Here is a 15,063-nt window from a genome sequence, read left to right as displayed (position 1 = left end):
TTCAAGAGGAAGGTTTACTTGTATGATACATGCACAATATAGTAGAGAAACGCTGATAATTTTAGAGGTTTCTAATGTGATGTACATAAACACACTTTTTTTTTATAACAAACACTTTCTCTTTTAAAGTTTTACGAGGAGGAAATATAGTTTTACGGGACGGGTATGTGGGACTCACAGGGGCATAGTCACCCGTCCTACCCAATAAAAAACGAGGCCGCTCACATAGTCCACTCTGCTCACCAGAGACGTTCCAGGAGCGACTCCGTGGCATCCCGCAAAACTCTAGCTCAACCCTACAAGATCAATCAAAATAATGTACTACAGTATTGTACACCTTAAAAAGGTTTACAAAAAGTCCACGATGGTATATGTCTATCTCATACGGATTTAAATTAATATTTTCAAAGATATTATACGGTTTGTATTGTCTAAGGACTGAAAAACTGTGAACATTCTGTAGTATATTTAGTGTCAGCATTGCACCCGTGCGAAGCCGGGGCGGGTCGCTAGTTAAGTAATAATTGATTTCGGTAATTTCGGCCACGGCCGCATTGTATGTGAAATATATTTGTACATACTCTCATTTAATCAAAATCAAGATATCGTTTATTCAAATAGGCTCATAAAAGCACTTTTGAATTGTCATGTTACACTGTGTTGAATTTAATGTAAAGCTACCACCAGTTCGAAAAGTAGATTCTACGGAGAAGAACCGGCAAGAAACTCACTAGTTACTCTTTCCACCATTTTAATTACAGAGTATGTCAGCAAGGAACAATTAAATTTATAGCCTTCCTAGAAATATTTTTTATATAATAAGTTTATTCCTAAGTCCACGCTTTTTTTTCTTTAATATAATCTTGTATTGAGTAACATTTATAAGCCTTATTAATAATATTATTGTCTTATTTTGTTGCAATAGTATTGAATAATATACATTATAAATGTTTTTTTTTTGACATTAACTTTAAATTTTTCAATAGGTCAAATTGAAAATAACCGTGGAATCTTATTATAGAAAAACTTTTTTCTGGCCGCTAGTGGAAAGGCGCCGTTTAGTAAACTGACTAGGCTGTTTATTGAACGGATGATTTAACTAGTTGGCTGCGACATGTCCACTAACCCGCACAGAATCTGCTTACCATTGGAAGGCAGCTTTAGCCCAGCAGTGGGATATTAATCGGCTGTTACATTACAGTCGATTATCTTGAATAAATAATATTTTGATTTTGAAATATTATAACAACACATTTTCGTTCATAGAATAGAGTATTCTGTTTGAAAATCTTGCGTATTTGTATCTGTTGCGTTAAACATACAATGACACAAGTGTTATTATCACATTTGATCCAAAAAAATCAAGCTAATAACCATGGTTAATCCAACCACAAGATGACAGAAGCCAAATAAACAACACTTGACTTCAAATCGAAGCGATATCAGCGTGAGTCTATAATGGATTTGCAAATAAATGCGGATTTGTACGTCGACGAAGTTGCTGACAGAAGTTTGGAAGTAAAATAAAAGTGGTTATAAGTATTTAAGAGGAATAGCATGTACAATATAGCTGAGGTATTAGCAAATCGTAAGGAATACGTATATCTAAGGTTTGTTTATCTTTATTCCTTCTTTCATTATAATCGAGATCTTTTTAACCCTTCATCCTCAAATGAAAGAGACAACATAATTATCTAGTAAGAAATTTCGTTGCGCAGAATAGCGTTTGTGTTTGGTAGAATTAGTCTGAGTAAGGTAAGGTCGATGATCGAGCGGACAAATCTGAGTTAAGTTTCATTGTTCATAGTAATAGGCATTGTGTTTTGAAGTCGTTTTATTATCGTAGTTTATGAGTTATGAAGCGACAAATATGTTTGCGATATTTTATCATAGGTAAACCTTGACCTTAAATGTAAATAGATGGAATAATAGCGGAAAATTTTGTTAAACTTTGAGAGTAAGGTTTATAACTAAGATGTTATCTGTGCCTTTAGTTACAATGGCTCACTCACCCTTCAAACCGGGACATTACTAAGTATTTAGACGATGAGTGCGTACCCACAGACAACAAACTGCTTTATTGTATATATTTCAAACTCACAATCGCATACCTAAATACATAGGTACAATAATAAACACAATGTATATAGATAATCTTTACATATATAATTATTTGTAGCGAGAGAGGTTACACCCCATCCCCAACACCGACAAATACGATTTATTTATTTATAACAAATTAATTCATATAATTGAAATATTTTTTCTATTCTTAGCAGGTGTGTCAATTTGACGAAAACGATTTTTCGGACCGCGCTTGCTGTTCGCAAAAAAATTCGAAATAAAAACCGTTGCGTAGTTTACAAGATCTTAGCGCACAATTCGCGGGAAGCGACTTTGTTTTATACCATGCAGAGATTATCGCTTTTAATTATTTTTTAGTAATTCTCATCATTCTCACCAGTTCAGTAAATTATTTATAAGCAAATTTTATTGATAGAATAATGTCTCATCTTCCTTTGGGGACAAGGTTTGGAGATTATTTCAACACGCTACTCCAATACAACCCGTATTGGTAACAAGTGGAAAATAAGTGCTTGTCCGCATTTGAATTCGCAATCAACGGGGATGCACGCGTTTTAACTTAACCGATGATTTCGGGTTCAAATCCAGGCAGGCACCACTGAATTTTCATCATAATTCATCTCGTGCTCGGTCAAGGAAAACATCGTGATGAAACCTGCGAGTCTAAGTTCAACGAAATTTTGCCACATGTGTATTCCACCAATCCGCATTGGACCAGCGTGCTCATATGCTCCAAACTTTCTCCTCAAAGTGAGAGGCCTTAGCCCAGCAGTGGGAAATTTACAGGCTGTATGTAAAATATGTAATGTAAGTATTATTTATAATATAAATATCGCTTGAACCAGCAACGATGTCATTATTACTAATTAAACGATCATGAATCTAATAACGCTGTCAAAGATAATTATCTTTTAATTCTAATTGAGTTGCAAAAACATTATTAAACTTAGCTATCAATCATAACAATTTATTTAGGGTTCCGTAACCGAATGAAAAAACCGAAAAAAATATATTTGTATAAGTCAGAATTAAATTTGTTGAAATCCTGACCCCTGAGTTTTTGAGAAGGTCACTGAACGTGATACTTAAGGAGCATATATTGATGAAGTTGTTTGTGGAGAAAACTGTATCCGGTTTGTTTAGGAAAACTTTTCGTCTCGCACTGAGACGAATTCTACGCACAAATTGACGGTAGGGTAAATTTTCCTGCCCGTCGTCGTAAAATTAATCACAATATAAAAATGATGCTTTGACAAATTTTCTATACATATACTATCTAAAGGTGGAATCAGACGGTTGATTTTCAATTTGGGCATTCACTCAAACTGATGAAAGAAATTTTGAAACCAATGTTAATAATAAAATTAATCAATGTACCGATCCAATCCAAATATAATCCAATATTGGCATTTAGTATAGAAATGAATATTTCCCCGGCAACTCAATCATATCCGTTAACGTTTTCCTACAGACGCAACGATCCAGTTGCTGTTCGGTCAAAGTTGGATCTGTATATAATTGGAATCGTAACCTATCCGATAAAATATAATTAGTTCTCAGTTAAGATTAAGTTGAGGTTATTTTTTGTGTGGAAACGTCGAATTTGGATCTAAATGGAACCATTATATACCAACCGTTGTAAGTTAAATTGGTCTTCAGTTTTTTTTTGGTGACAGGACGTTGAATCGCGATGTGCGCTCAGAAATTTAAAATTACGTAAAAAATCGTTAATAAATATAAGAGAGTATATTGCAAAAACAAGACGAAGGTTTCCTTCGTATTTTATTGTGCAACATGCTGATGTAAATAAAAAAACCCTTTGTAAAATATAGTATAGGGTAAAAAGGGTTATAATTATTAAACGGGTTTAAGGGTATGTACCCTTGCTTTTTTGTCTTATTACTTCTAATTGTTTCCAAGATGTATGGAAGCGAAAAGGAAAATCTATAACTGATATAAATTAGCATTTTTATTTCATGTATTATTATTATAAATATTAACTAAATATGGCAAACATTAGTGTGATTCGAATGACAAGTAACGGCTGTTATTTACAATTAATCTGTTATAACAGCATAATCTTACAATTTTAAGTAAAGAATTTTAGAATTAACTGTCTTGATTAATGTTTAACAAAAAATTTAATGCAGACTACAGAACCTCTACAGAATATTCGACACACACTTGACCGGTACTTATAAGTTTACATTTAAAACTAACGGCCCGCCCCGGGTTCGCACGGGTGCAATGCTGATACTTAATAAACTACAGAATGTCTTTCGACAAAACAAACTGCTATATCCCTACGTTTTAAATATGTAAAATATTAATTTGAATTACATGCTGTAAAGCGCCATATTGGTTTAAATTAAATGCACAATGTATTCAAGTTACTTAATTGGATAAGGATGATTGCTATATTGCTTAAAATCGCTTCATAAAAAAAACTTTATTTCAAATAAAAAGTAAATTATTTCTCATAAAATAAAATATAGTTATTTTGGGTTATCCCTAAGAGACTGACATATGCCATCGCGGACTTTTTTGGAGTCCTTTTTAAGGTGTACAATACTGTAGTACATTATTTTGATCTATCTCGGAGGGTTCAGCCAGCGTTTGCAATAAAGCGCAAAAAAAAATTTTTATTTACGACATCACATAATTTAAAAATTATCGATGTTTCCCAACTATATTATGCACGAATTATAAATATAAACCTTCCTCTTGAATTACTCTATTTATAAAAAAAAACCGCATCAAAATCCGTTGCGTAGTTTTTAAGATCTAAGCATACACAGGGACAGACAGCGGGAAGCAACTTTTATTTATACTATGTAGTGATATTTAAAATAAAATATTATTAAATGTCTTGCTTGTCGACAGCTTTTTGCTGATTAACGATTTAATGTAATAACATATTGATATATTATATTAATTAATGAAAGAACAGTAACAGTCGTTTTATATCCCACTGCTGGGCAAATGTCTACTCTTTATTGAATTGTATGGTAGAAAAAAAAAAAGATTGCTACACATCTGCAACAATACAATGCAACCGGCGAGGGAAAGCATATATTATATTTATAATAAAAAAAATGGTAGGTAGCCTAATAGGCCTTATGGTGGTAGGTGGTCACCGCCCGTAGACATTACGAAATATTAATTGTATAGTCGCTAAGATTTTTAAAAAATGTTTTTAAAATTAATTCTTGTTTACTGACATACTCTGTCAAAATGGTGTACAAGATTAACTACTGAGTTTCTTGCCGGTTCTTAACGGTAGAATCTACTTTCTGAACCGGTGGTAGCTTTAAATTTAATTTATTAGTTTAACATGACGATTCAAATGTGCTTTAATAAAGAATATTTAGATTTTGATGTGTTCTAAATCCTGTGTTCGTAGTGACCCTGCCACTTAACGTACAAACAAACCGAAACGCAAAAATACAAAGTAAGTATTGCTGTTTGACAGTGACCTCGGTTCTTGTGTTTCTCTTGTAAATCATAATAAGGAATAATTTAATAAATTATCACTACGACAAAACGTTATAGCTTACGATCTTTTTTGTTTAACACGTTTTAATTTGTTATTCAGTACGTTATAATGAAACAATATATTTTTACGTTAGGTCGATAGTACCTATCGATCGATTAAAAATAAAAGATTTAAAATATAAACTAACAAATCACTTGTTTGAAATATTCATTTAAATAGTTAAATTAATATATTTAATAATTAAACGTTTTGTCATTGTATTTGGTTTTATAAGAATATATTTGATTTCAGACTTCAGAACGTTATTTGTATTGTTTTTTTTTTAATTCAAGCGAAAAGGTGTTCCCGCGCTTTATTTGAAGCTGTCAACTGTCAATCAATTCCAAATGTGACGTTTTGTGAATTTTATTTATTCCAACCTCGGTGCTGTAAGTAAAAGAAAAAAATGTTCAGTGTACTTATATAAACTGAAATAAATATATCAGTAAATAAATTAATTTTAGATTATTTTACTTTACGTTTTATATTATTTACTATAAAAATATTTTTGGTATTTGTAATTTTTAAAGCTGACACGTCGAAAAAAACTATAGCAGAGAACGGTTGGCCACGAAGTACACACACACTATTGAAGTAGTATGGCATTTGGCGAATGTCAAGCGTAGCTGTCACGCACACCAAGATAATAAAGTTGGCTCATTTGTTTTAATTCACTTGTAGTATATCTAAATATATAAATCATCTTAGATTTTAGGATTATTGAGAACTATTTAATAGTTTATTGGACTCTAATATTGGCAAATTTTCTCAGCTATAGGCGTTTTATGTTTTACGAGTTTTATTTGATCAAAGTTTTTGACGACCTCCGTGGTCGAGTAGTGTGGGCACCGGTTTTCGTGGGTGCGCCGCTCTGAGGTCCCGGGTTCGATTCCCGGCCGAGTCGATGTAGAAAAAGTTCATTAGTTTTCTATGTTGTCTTGGGTCTGGGTGTCTGTGGTACCGTCGTTACTTCTGATTTCCATAACACAAGTGCTTTGGCTGCTTACATTGGGATTAGAGTAATGTATGTGATGTTGTCCAATATTTATTTATTTATTTATTTATTATTTGATGAACAATATTTGATATCGTTCTGAAAAGGCCACTTTGGAATTTTTATCTTGAAATAGGCTTGTTTCCAGTAATAATAAATCGGATGGCTTTGAGTTTCTAATGATAAATCATGATAATTAGTAAATAAAAAAACAACTTTTCTACAAAAATAATAAAAGATTAATTATATTTTTGGAAAATAAATTCGACAAAATGAGGCATTTAATCACGTGACATTAAACACCAATCAGAGTCGCGTGACGTCACACCTCGCGAAACAAGCGCGGAACGCTACGTTGTTGCTATCAATTATCATTATGGCAGATAAACTGGGGGTACTACTTGGTTCTGGATCTTTCAAACACTCTGCGATTATTGACAAACTTTGTTTTTTCAACATATATCTTCTTGGCATTCGAACTTCGTTGGTATACAACCTGGTTTCATGCGCACTTGTGTCTTTACCCATAATATGATACTCTGTATAATTAGTCATATCATTTGGCAACTAAAAAAATAAAAAGAGTTTGAATTATTACATTTTATAAAACGAAAATAATATTTTAACTCAAACAAATCATAAAATCCTATTCTAGTCCTAACATTTTATAGGTTATGTGTGATATACTATATTTGCTAAATTCATTTCTTTTACTATACATTTATAAATAGATATATCAAGTTGTATTTAATACTTACATCGAAATGATCTTCACAGTTCACAGAAATAAATTGTGGAATTAGTTGACAAAATAAGAGCATCTTGCCTCCATGCCATTTAACCACTTTATTCGTATTTATTTATTGTTTGGTACGTATATGAATAATTTGTCTGGCGTTTTTATCGTTGTACTTTCACATTGGGACACCATACAGTATTTATAATACGAGGAATTCATTATTTATTAAAAAACACAATTGACTGTCATACACAAACACGGCTGTTTCGCGAGGTGTGACGTCATTCAAGACGCCATGACAATCTTGGCCTTTTTCGCGGTCAATTTCAAGTTCATTTCTAAAAACTCAAAATACTAACATAAAAAACCTATTTTTCTTAAAATAGTATATTTTTGGGGTGAAATAGATGCTAAGCTATAGTTTTAAACTAATTTCCAAATTTTGTCAACTAGCCTATTCGGTATTTTCACAAGCTCTAATTAAATAAATCGAATGGATTGAATTAAGATCCGCACAATTAAATGATGATACAATACATTTACGTGTTCAATTGTAATTATAAGACGTAACAAAAACCGGCAATAACTAAGTTATATCGTGTTTGCATCTTATATGAGATGATAATTTTATAATTATAGTTTACCAATTCTTTACTTTTTTTTTTATGTGACAACACCAAGGGCAAGTGGGCAACCCAATTGTATATCATTCACACATCACAGATGAGCTACCAACATTGGGAATGAAGATATTAAGGAACACTGAATGATGATTAGCCTTCAAACCGGAACACAAGAAGACTGGGTACTGCTGCTACACTAGGCTTTTTTTTTTAATAACTTTACAATATCTACGAGCTCACAGTTGACCGTGCTTTTTTTACATTTTACTTGAAATTAAACACATGAAGGTTTCCTCACGATATTTTCCTTCACCGCCGAATACGAGATGAATATAACACAAACTAAAAACACGAAAATTCAGCGTTGCTTGTCTGGGTTTGAACCGCATTCGCTTAAGATGCACGCGTTTTAATCACTGAGCCATCTCGGCTCTATAATTGATAAAGGAATCTGAATTTGAATAAAATATATCACACAGCACAAATTTGTTTCGCTATCGTTAAGGACAGTTCCTTGGTAATGACGTTGTTGCTGATAATAAATTCCGACTTATTGAGCAAAGACCAGAAAATGAAAAAAGCGAGGAACGCGAATATGCTACCTAACTATTAATTAAAATTAATTAATTTATAAACATTTCCGGACATAACGTTGTAACCTTTTTTCAACCCTCAATTTATTTTAAGTCTTATTATTTATAAGAGGCTAAGGTAGACGGATATACGGCCTACATTGTTTTGTATTATGAAGTGTTAAAGTGAAGTTACTGATGTCATTTAGCGCAAATAATTAACATACTACGTTTAAATTAAATTAGTATTCATAGATTTTCATAAAGATTAATAAAATGTCATAATTACATAGTATAAACAAAGCTTACCGCTAAATCTACAACGGATTTTGATGCGGTTTTTTTAATAGATAGATTGATTCAAAAGGAAGGTTTGTATGTATAGTACTTGCACAATATAGTAGAGAAATGCTGATAATTTTAGAGATTTCTAAAGTGAAGTCGTAAATAAACAAATTTTTCTGCGCTTACATTGCAAACGCTGGCTGAACTGTGATCAAAATAATGTACACCTTAAAAAGTTCTTCAAAAAAGTCTGCGATAGTACATATCTATCTCTTAGGGATAACCCACAATAACCATTTTTTATCCTTTACCTTTTACGAGAAATAATGGCTAATTTGAAGTGAAAAAAGTTGTGAACGTTATAAGACATTCTGTAGTATATTTAGTATCAGCATCCGTGCGAAGTCGGGGCGGTTCGCTAGTTTTAAATAATTTAATATTTGATTTTAAATTTCACCGATATATAAGTATAGAATTTCTAGAAGGTTCTTTAAGAATCTAAAACTCAAATCAATATTCAAAAGCCGCTTTATGTATAGTGCAGGGTGTGCGGCGCCCGCCTAGTCTAAGGGGACGCCGAGCGCCCTCTAATATGACACCTCCAAAGATGCGTCGCTCGCGGCACTGGTGGCACCGGCTTACTTACCGGTTTATTCTATATCAACTGATTCTGTTTATTGTAAACTTTTCCACGCTGATGTCACTCCTTTCAATGAATAGGTTACAGAGATTGCCAGCATTTGTCTAGCACTTGCTCTAGAACGTCATGAAAAGAGCTTACCTATCATGACTTGAGAAACAAATTACATTGAAAACTGTTATTTTAAATGAAAAGTCGGTAGATTTCTTGCACCAAAATTAAATTACGGGCAAAATAAACGTTGGTTTGAAGTACTCGAACGAATACTAAAACTAAAAATAATTAAAAACTATCTTAGATCAACGTTGTCGCGAAGTTTTGAACTTGAAATCAAAATTGAAGTCAGTGACATTGTTAAAGACTTTGCTGAGTCAATGCAAAAGCACGAATGGTAACTATGTTGTAAATAGATTGGTATGTGTGTGTGTGTCTGCTTGTGTATGTGTGTATTTGTGAGTCCTGTAATTTATAATAGTTTTTAATTAAATATTCTTAAAATAAGTATAGAGTTGTGATTTTTTATTGTTGTAACCCTAAAAAACACTGCTTTCCGATATCATTTAAAATTTCACTATTTGTACCGGAATTTTCGTTTGAAAGTATAACTGTAAGTATTCTATTTTGACCCCACTCCTACTAGAGGGCGCCAGGGTACTGGTTGCACTCGGGCGCCATAAGGGCTAGAGCCTCTGTCTACTTTTAAATGGTTACTCTATTACTACTAATATAAGGTTAATTTAATGTTATTAACTGAAATCTATACGAATGACGATGACGTTGTGAAAGTCCGGTGATCTTATTCGACCACCAAACAGTAATAATTAGTATTGTTATGTTCCTATTTAAGGAGGGGGGCAGTGTAACTACAGGAATAAGCGACATAACATCATAGTTGCCAAGGTTGGTCGCATTTACGATGTAAGGGATTCATATTTCTTACAGGTGCCATTGACTTCAGGCGGTGGTCACCACATATCATCAGGTTATCAATTTACGTACCGAATTGTAAAAATAAATAAAATCGATAAAATTTACTTGGTGGTAGGGCTTTGTGCAAGCCCGTCTGGGTAGGTACCACCCACTCATCAGATATTCTACTGCCAAATAACACTACTCTGTATTATTGTGTTCCGGTTAGAAGGGTGATTGAGCCAGTGTAATCACAGGCACAAGGGACACAACATCTTAGTTCCTATATTTCTTACAGCGCCTTTGTCTATGGGCGGTGGTGACCACTTACGTGGGCGGTGGCCTATATGCTCGTCCGCCAAACAATGCCATAAAATAAAAAAAAAATGTTTCAACAAATTAACAAAACATCACCTGATATTTTCGTAAAGCCATAAAATTAAACCAATATGTAAGTATTCAAAACAATCTCAAAATAATTATGAACTCAACCTTTGCTTAAAAGATTAAAAAAAAAAAAACATGTATCGGATTTATTTACTTGTTTTATCTGTATTGACTTTTTCTATTAAATTTGATAGACGTCATTTGAAAATCGTTATTCGTTTCTGTTTATTGATGTTGTTTCTATTTTTGTATTAAACAGTCACGTTTTCTTTGAAAGTACACATATATTCTATTAGAAATACCGGGAATACTTGTTACAGCGAATAGTTGAATACCGATTAAACGCGATATATTATTTAGTCACAATCGGTAACAAAAATATTCCAGTTCAATAGTCCAGTAATTCTGAATACCGAATAAATGCGAATTTTGACGGCATTCTTTATCCGTATTATAAATAAATAAAATATATTAAAACAATGAAGTGTGAAGTAAGGAGAAGTTTAATAAATGAATAGTTCCGTTCCAAATTTTATTAATTTATTACTTTTCTAATAAAACCTCTTTTGTTAACGTTGTACATATACCTGTGGAAACTATACAGTACTACGAACTACGATCTAATTCTATGTTCATGTTCTATGGCAATCAATATGGCCTTGAATTGACTGAAAAACCTGCCATAGTTATATATAAAGATTTACTGTAGTATATTTATTATAAGCATTGCACCCGTGCGAAGCCGGGGCGGCACACTAGTATATTTATAATACAACAATATTCCACTTAAATACTTATATCCACTTTAATTTTACTTCCAAAGTTACGATGGGTTTCGTCGACATTCGAAACGACATTTTGTCGGCAGCCATAATAAATATAATTCATTATCAAGACTAATGATCTATACATAAACGCGACGTCAGAGTCGAGGCTGTACTCTCTCTGATCGAGCACGGAGCAGGGCCCGCTGGATTGCAGTAAATAGGATAAAAAAACTGCCATATACATAATTTTTTATATATTATCATATATTATTTATTCTGGATTATTTATATATTATTTTAAAATTACAAAAAATGTCAGTAAGGGCCTCGTCTTCCAAGAAGATGACAAGCTCGAAGTCCAGCGAAGATCTGCATATTCAGTAAAAATATAAAATGTAAAAAAAATTTATAAAAGTAAAATGTAAAAAAAGGCACGGGCGACTGTGAGCCCGTGGCTGTTGTATATTAAATATATATATATATATATATATATATATATATAAATGCGAGAGATCACCTTTGTCAGGATTAGCCATGATTTATGACTTCTTGATGCAAGTGGATAACAAGATAAAACGTCAAAATGAATTGTAAAATCAATTTACTTCTTCAAATATAATTACAATCAGTGTTTAGTCCAAAAATCTAATTAATAGTCTCAATATTCACTTTATATCACAAATAAATCAAAATTAACACAAACTATCTTAGATATTATAGCCGAGATGGCCCAGTGGTTAGAAAACGTGCATTTTAACCGATGATTTCGGGTGCAAACCCAGGTAGGCACCACTGAATTTTCATGTGCTTAATTTGTGTTTATAATTCATCTCGTGCTCGGCGGTGAAGGAAAACATCGTGAGGAAACCTACATGTGTCTAATTTCACCGAAATTCTGCCACATGTGTATTCCGCCAACCCGCATTGGAGCAGCGTGGTGGAATATGCTCCAAACCTTCTCCTCAAAGGGAGAGGAGGCCTTTAGTCCAGCAGTGGGAAAATTTACAGGCTGCTAATGGTAAAAAAATGCTAATCGTAGATTACACGGAACAATAGCGATTCGTCGTATTTGTAGTGCATTTATGATTATGATGACGGTTTCTTTTCACTGTTGAATGCCGACATTATGTGCGCGCATCATCCACATGACGCTTCGCTAGATTTTGACAGTGACAGAGTAGTTTTTTTTTTTTAATTTATTTATTTATTATTAAAAAAGTTTTTACAAAAACATAAGTTCTCGCCAAGCTGGTATGCTTAACGGCGAGACTCGCTCGTTATTACATAAAAAAATAATAATAATACAGTATTCACTTCACATGTACATTTGTTTAAATATCACAATGGCGACATTTTTTCTTCATCGAGAAACAAATCCCTTAACTTAACCTTTAACAGTTTTCAGCTTATTTAATTTTTTTGTCTTAACATAACATTTCTATTGAATAATTTTGGTACCATATATTTATTTGTTCTTTCCCCATAGTAATTATTTATTTTTGGCTGATATAACTTTTTGTCGGTAACTCTTCTCGTATTATATTTATTATTTAATAATATTTTATATTTGTCCTTGTAATAATATTCTAATCCTAATAAATATTCTACCTTTTTGTCTACTGGTAATATTTTGCATATATGAAATAGCCGTTAGTTGTCAAATTTAGTTCCGACGTAATTCAACATATGGCGCTACACATGCGCCGTCATATATATACATACTTTTTTGATTAAAAAATATTTAAATCATTAACCTAACCTAGCCTAACTTGTTACTTATATTTTGCTTAACAAATATATCACTGTGATTTGCGTTTAACCAAACAAGTGGCAAAAAGTACTATTGACTGTTCACTAAGGCAATATTTATTCGTGAATCTATTTATTTGTACTGTGTGTTACCGCGTTCGGAAGGTTGAAACGAACAAATAAATATCGTATAGGAAATAATTCACTTAACAAATGACGAGATACTTAATTCCGTAAGGTGTGGTGGGATTTATTTTTATATTTCTTCATTGTATTTTGGTCACCTGTGGTGATATTACTGTTATAGCAAAGCAACGGCTGGTATCAAATATTTGTTGCGGATTGGTATCAAATAAAAATAAAAAATTATATAATCAGTATTATGAACCTGTGCAGTAGCTCCATAATACTGAATTATATGCTCTAACCGTAATACCACCACTGGAGTTAACTTCTTACCAATTAAGTCCCGTATATCACCAATGCGCCACCGACATTGAAAACTAAGAGGCTCCCTCGTGGCTGTAGTTACAGTGGTTTACCCAGACAACGGAATAATTCTAAGTATTGCTAGCTTTCTGCTTCTGGGTATAACCCCTCCAATTATAATTTACTGAGCTATATAGCTGATTACTCAGAAATCCTTCGAGGCTGAGCTTGATATTAATCAAAAAATCACAGAATTCCTCCTTTTAATGGAAATAATAAATATTATCATATATTATAAAGTAAAGTCTTTGCGTCTGTCTGTCTTAATCGTATGAAAATTTGTATCGAATGCATGGTCTCACCAATGGACGAAGTGATTCTTGAGGAAAGTTATTTACAATACTTAGATTAAGGAGAATTGAGGCGAAATTCGCGGGATCAAAACCAGGCAGGCGCCACTGAATTTCACGTGCTTAATTTGTGCTTATAATTCATATCGTGCTCAGCGGTGAAGGAGAACTTCGTGAGGAAACCTGCATTGTGTGTCTAATTTCAACGAAATTCGGCCAAATGTTAATCCACTAATCCGCATTGGAGCAGCATGGTGGAATTTGCTCCTACCCTTATCCTCAAAGAGAGAGAAGGTCTTAGCCCAGCAGTAGCAGGCAGCAAATTTACAGGAGAGAAGGAGAATTTGTTATTAAGAAATATTCATATTATTTTTTTATTTGTAAATAAGGCAAGTATAAATATTATCACTGAAAATTGATATTCTATTGATACATTCCAGTGGTTAGAACACGTAAATCTTAAATGATGATTATGGGTTCGAAATCGATCCATCATCACTGAATTCATCATCATCCTCCTGCCCTTATCCCAATTTTACTTGGGGTCGGCGCAGCATGTCTTCTTCTTCCATACTTCTCTGTCAGACGTCATCTCACAAGTAACATTCTTTCTAACCATATCGTCTTTCACACAATCCATCCATCGTTTCTTTGGTCGTCCCCTACCTCTATATCCATCCACATCCATACTCAAAACCTTTCTCACAACATTGTCCTCATTCCTCCGCATAACATGCCCATACCAAGACAGCCGGTTTCCAGATAGCTTCTCGGTTACCGGTGCCACTTTCAAACTTCCTCTTATGTACTCATTCCTTACTCCATCATCACTGAATTATCATCTGCTTATAATTCCTCTCGTGCGGTGAAAACACTGTATTCGGATGAAAATCATTTGTGCATCGTGTATCCGCTAACCCGTATTGGAGAAGCGTTGTTGAATAAGCTCCATTTCTTTTGTATATTAAATTGGCATGCCAATAGCTATTATAGGCAAAG

This window comes from Vanessa atalanta, chromosome 29, assembly GCF_905147765.1.
Source record: "Vanessa atalanta chromosome 29, ilVanAtal1.2, whole genome shotgun sequence".
NCBI classification, from domain to species: Eukaryota; Metazoa; Arthropoda; class Insecta; order Lepidoptera; family Nymphalidae; genus Vanessa; species Vanessa atalanta.
The sequence above is the reverse complement of the archived record's forward strand: the minus strand, read 5'-3'. Positions refer to the sequence as shown.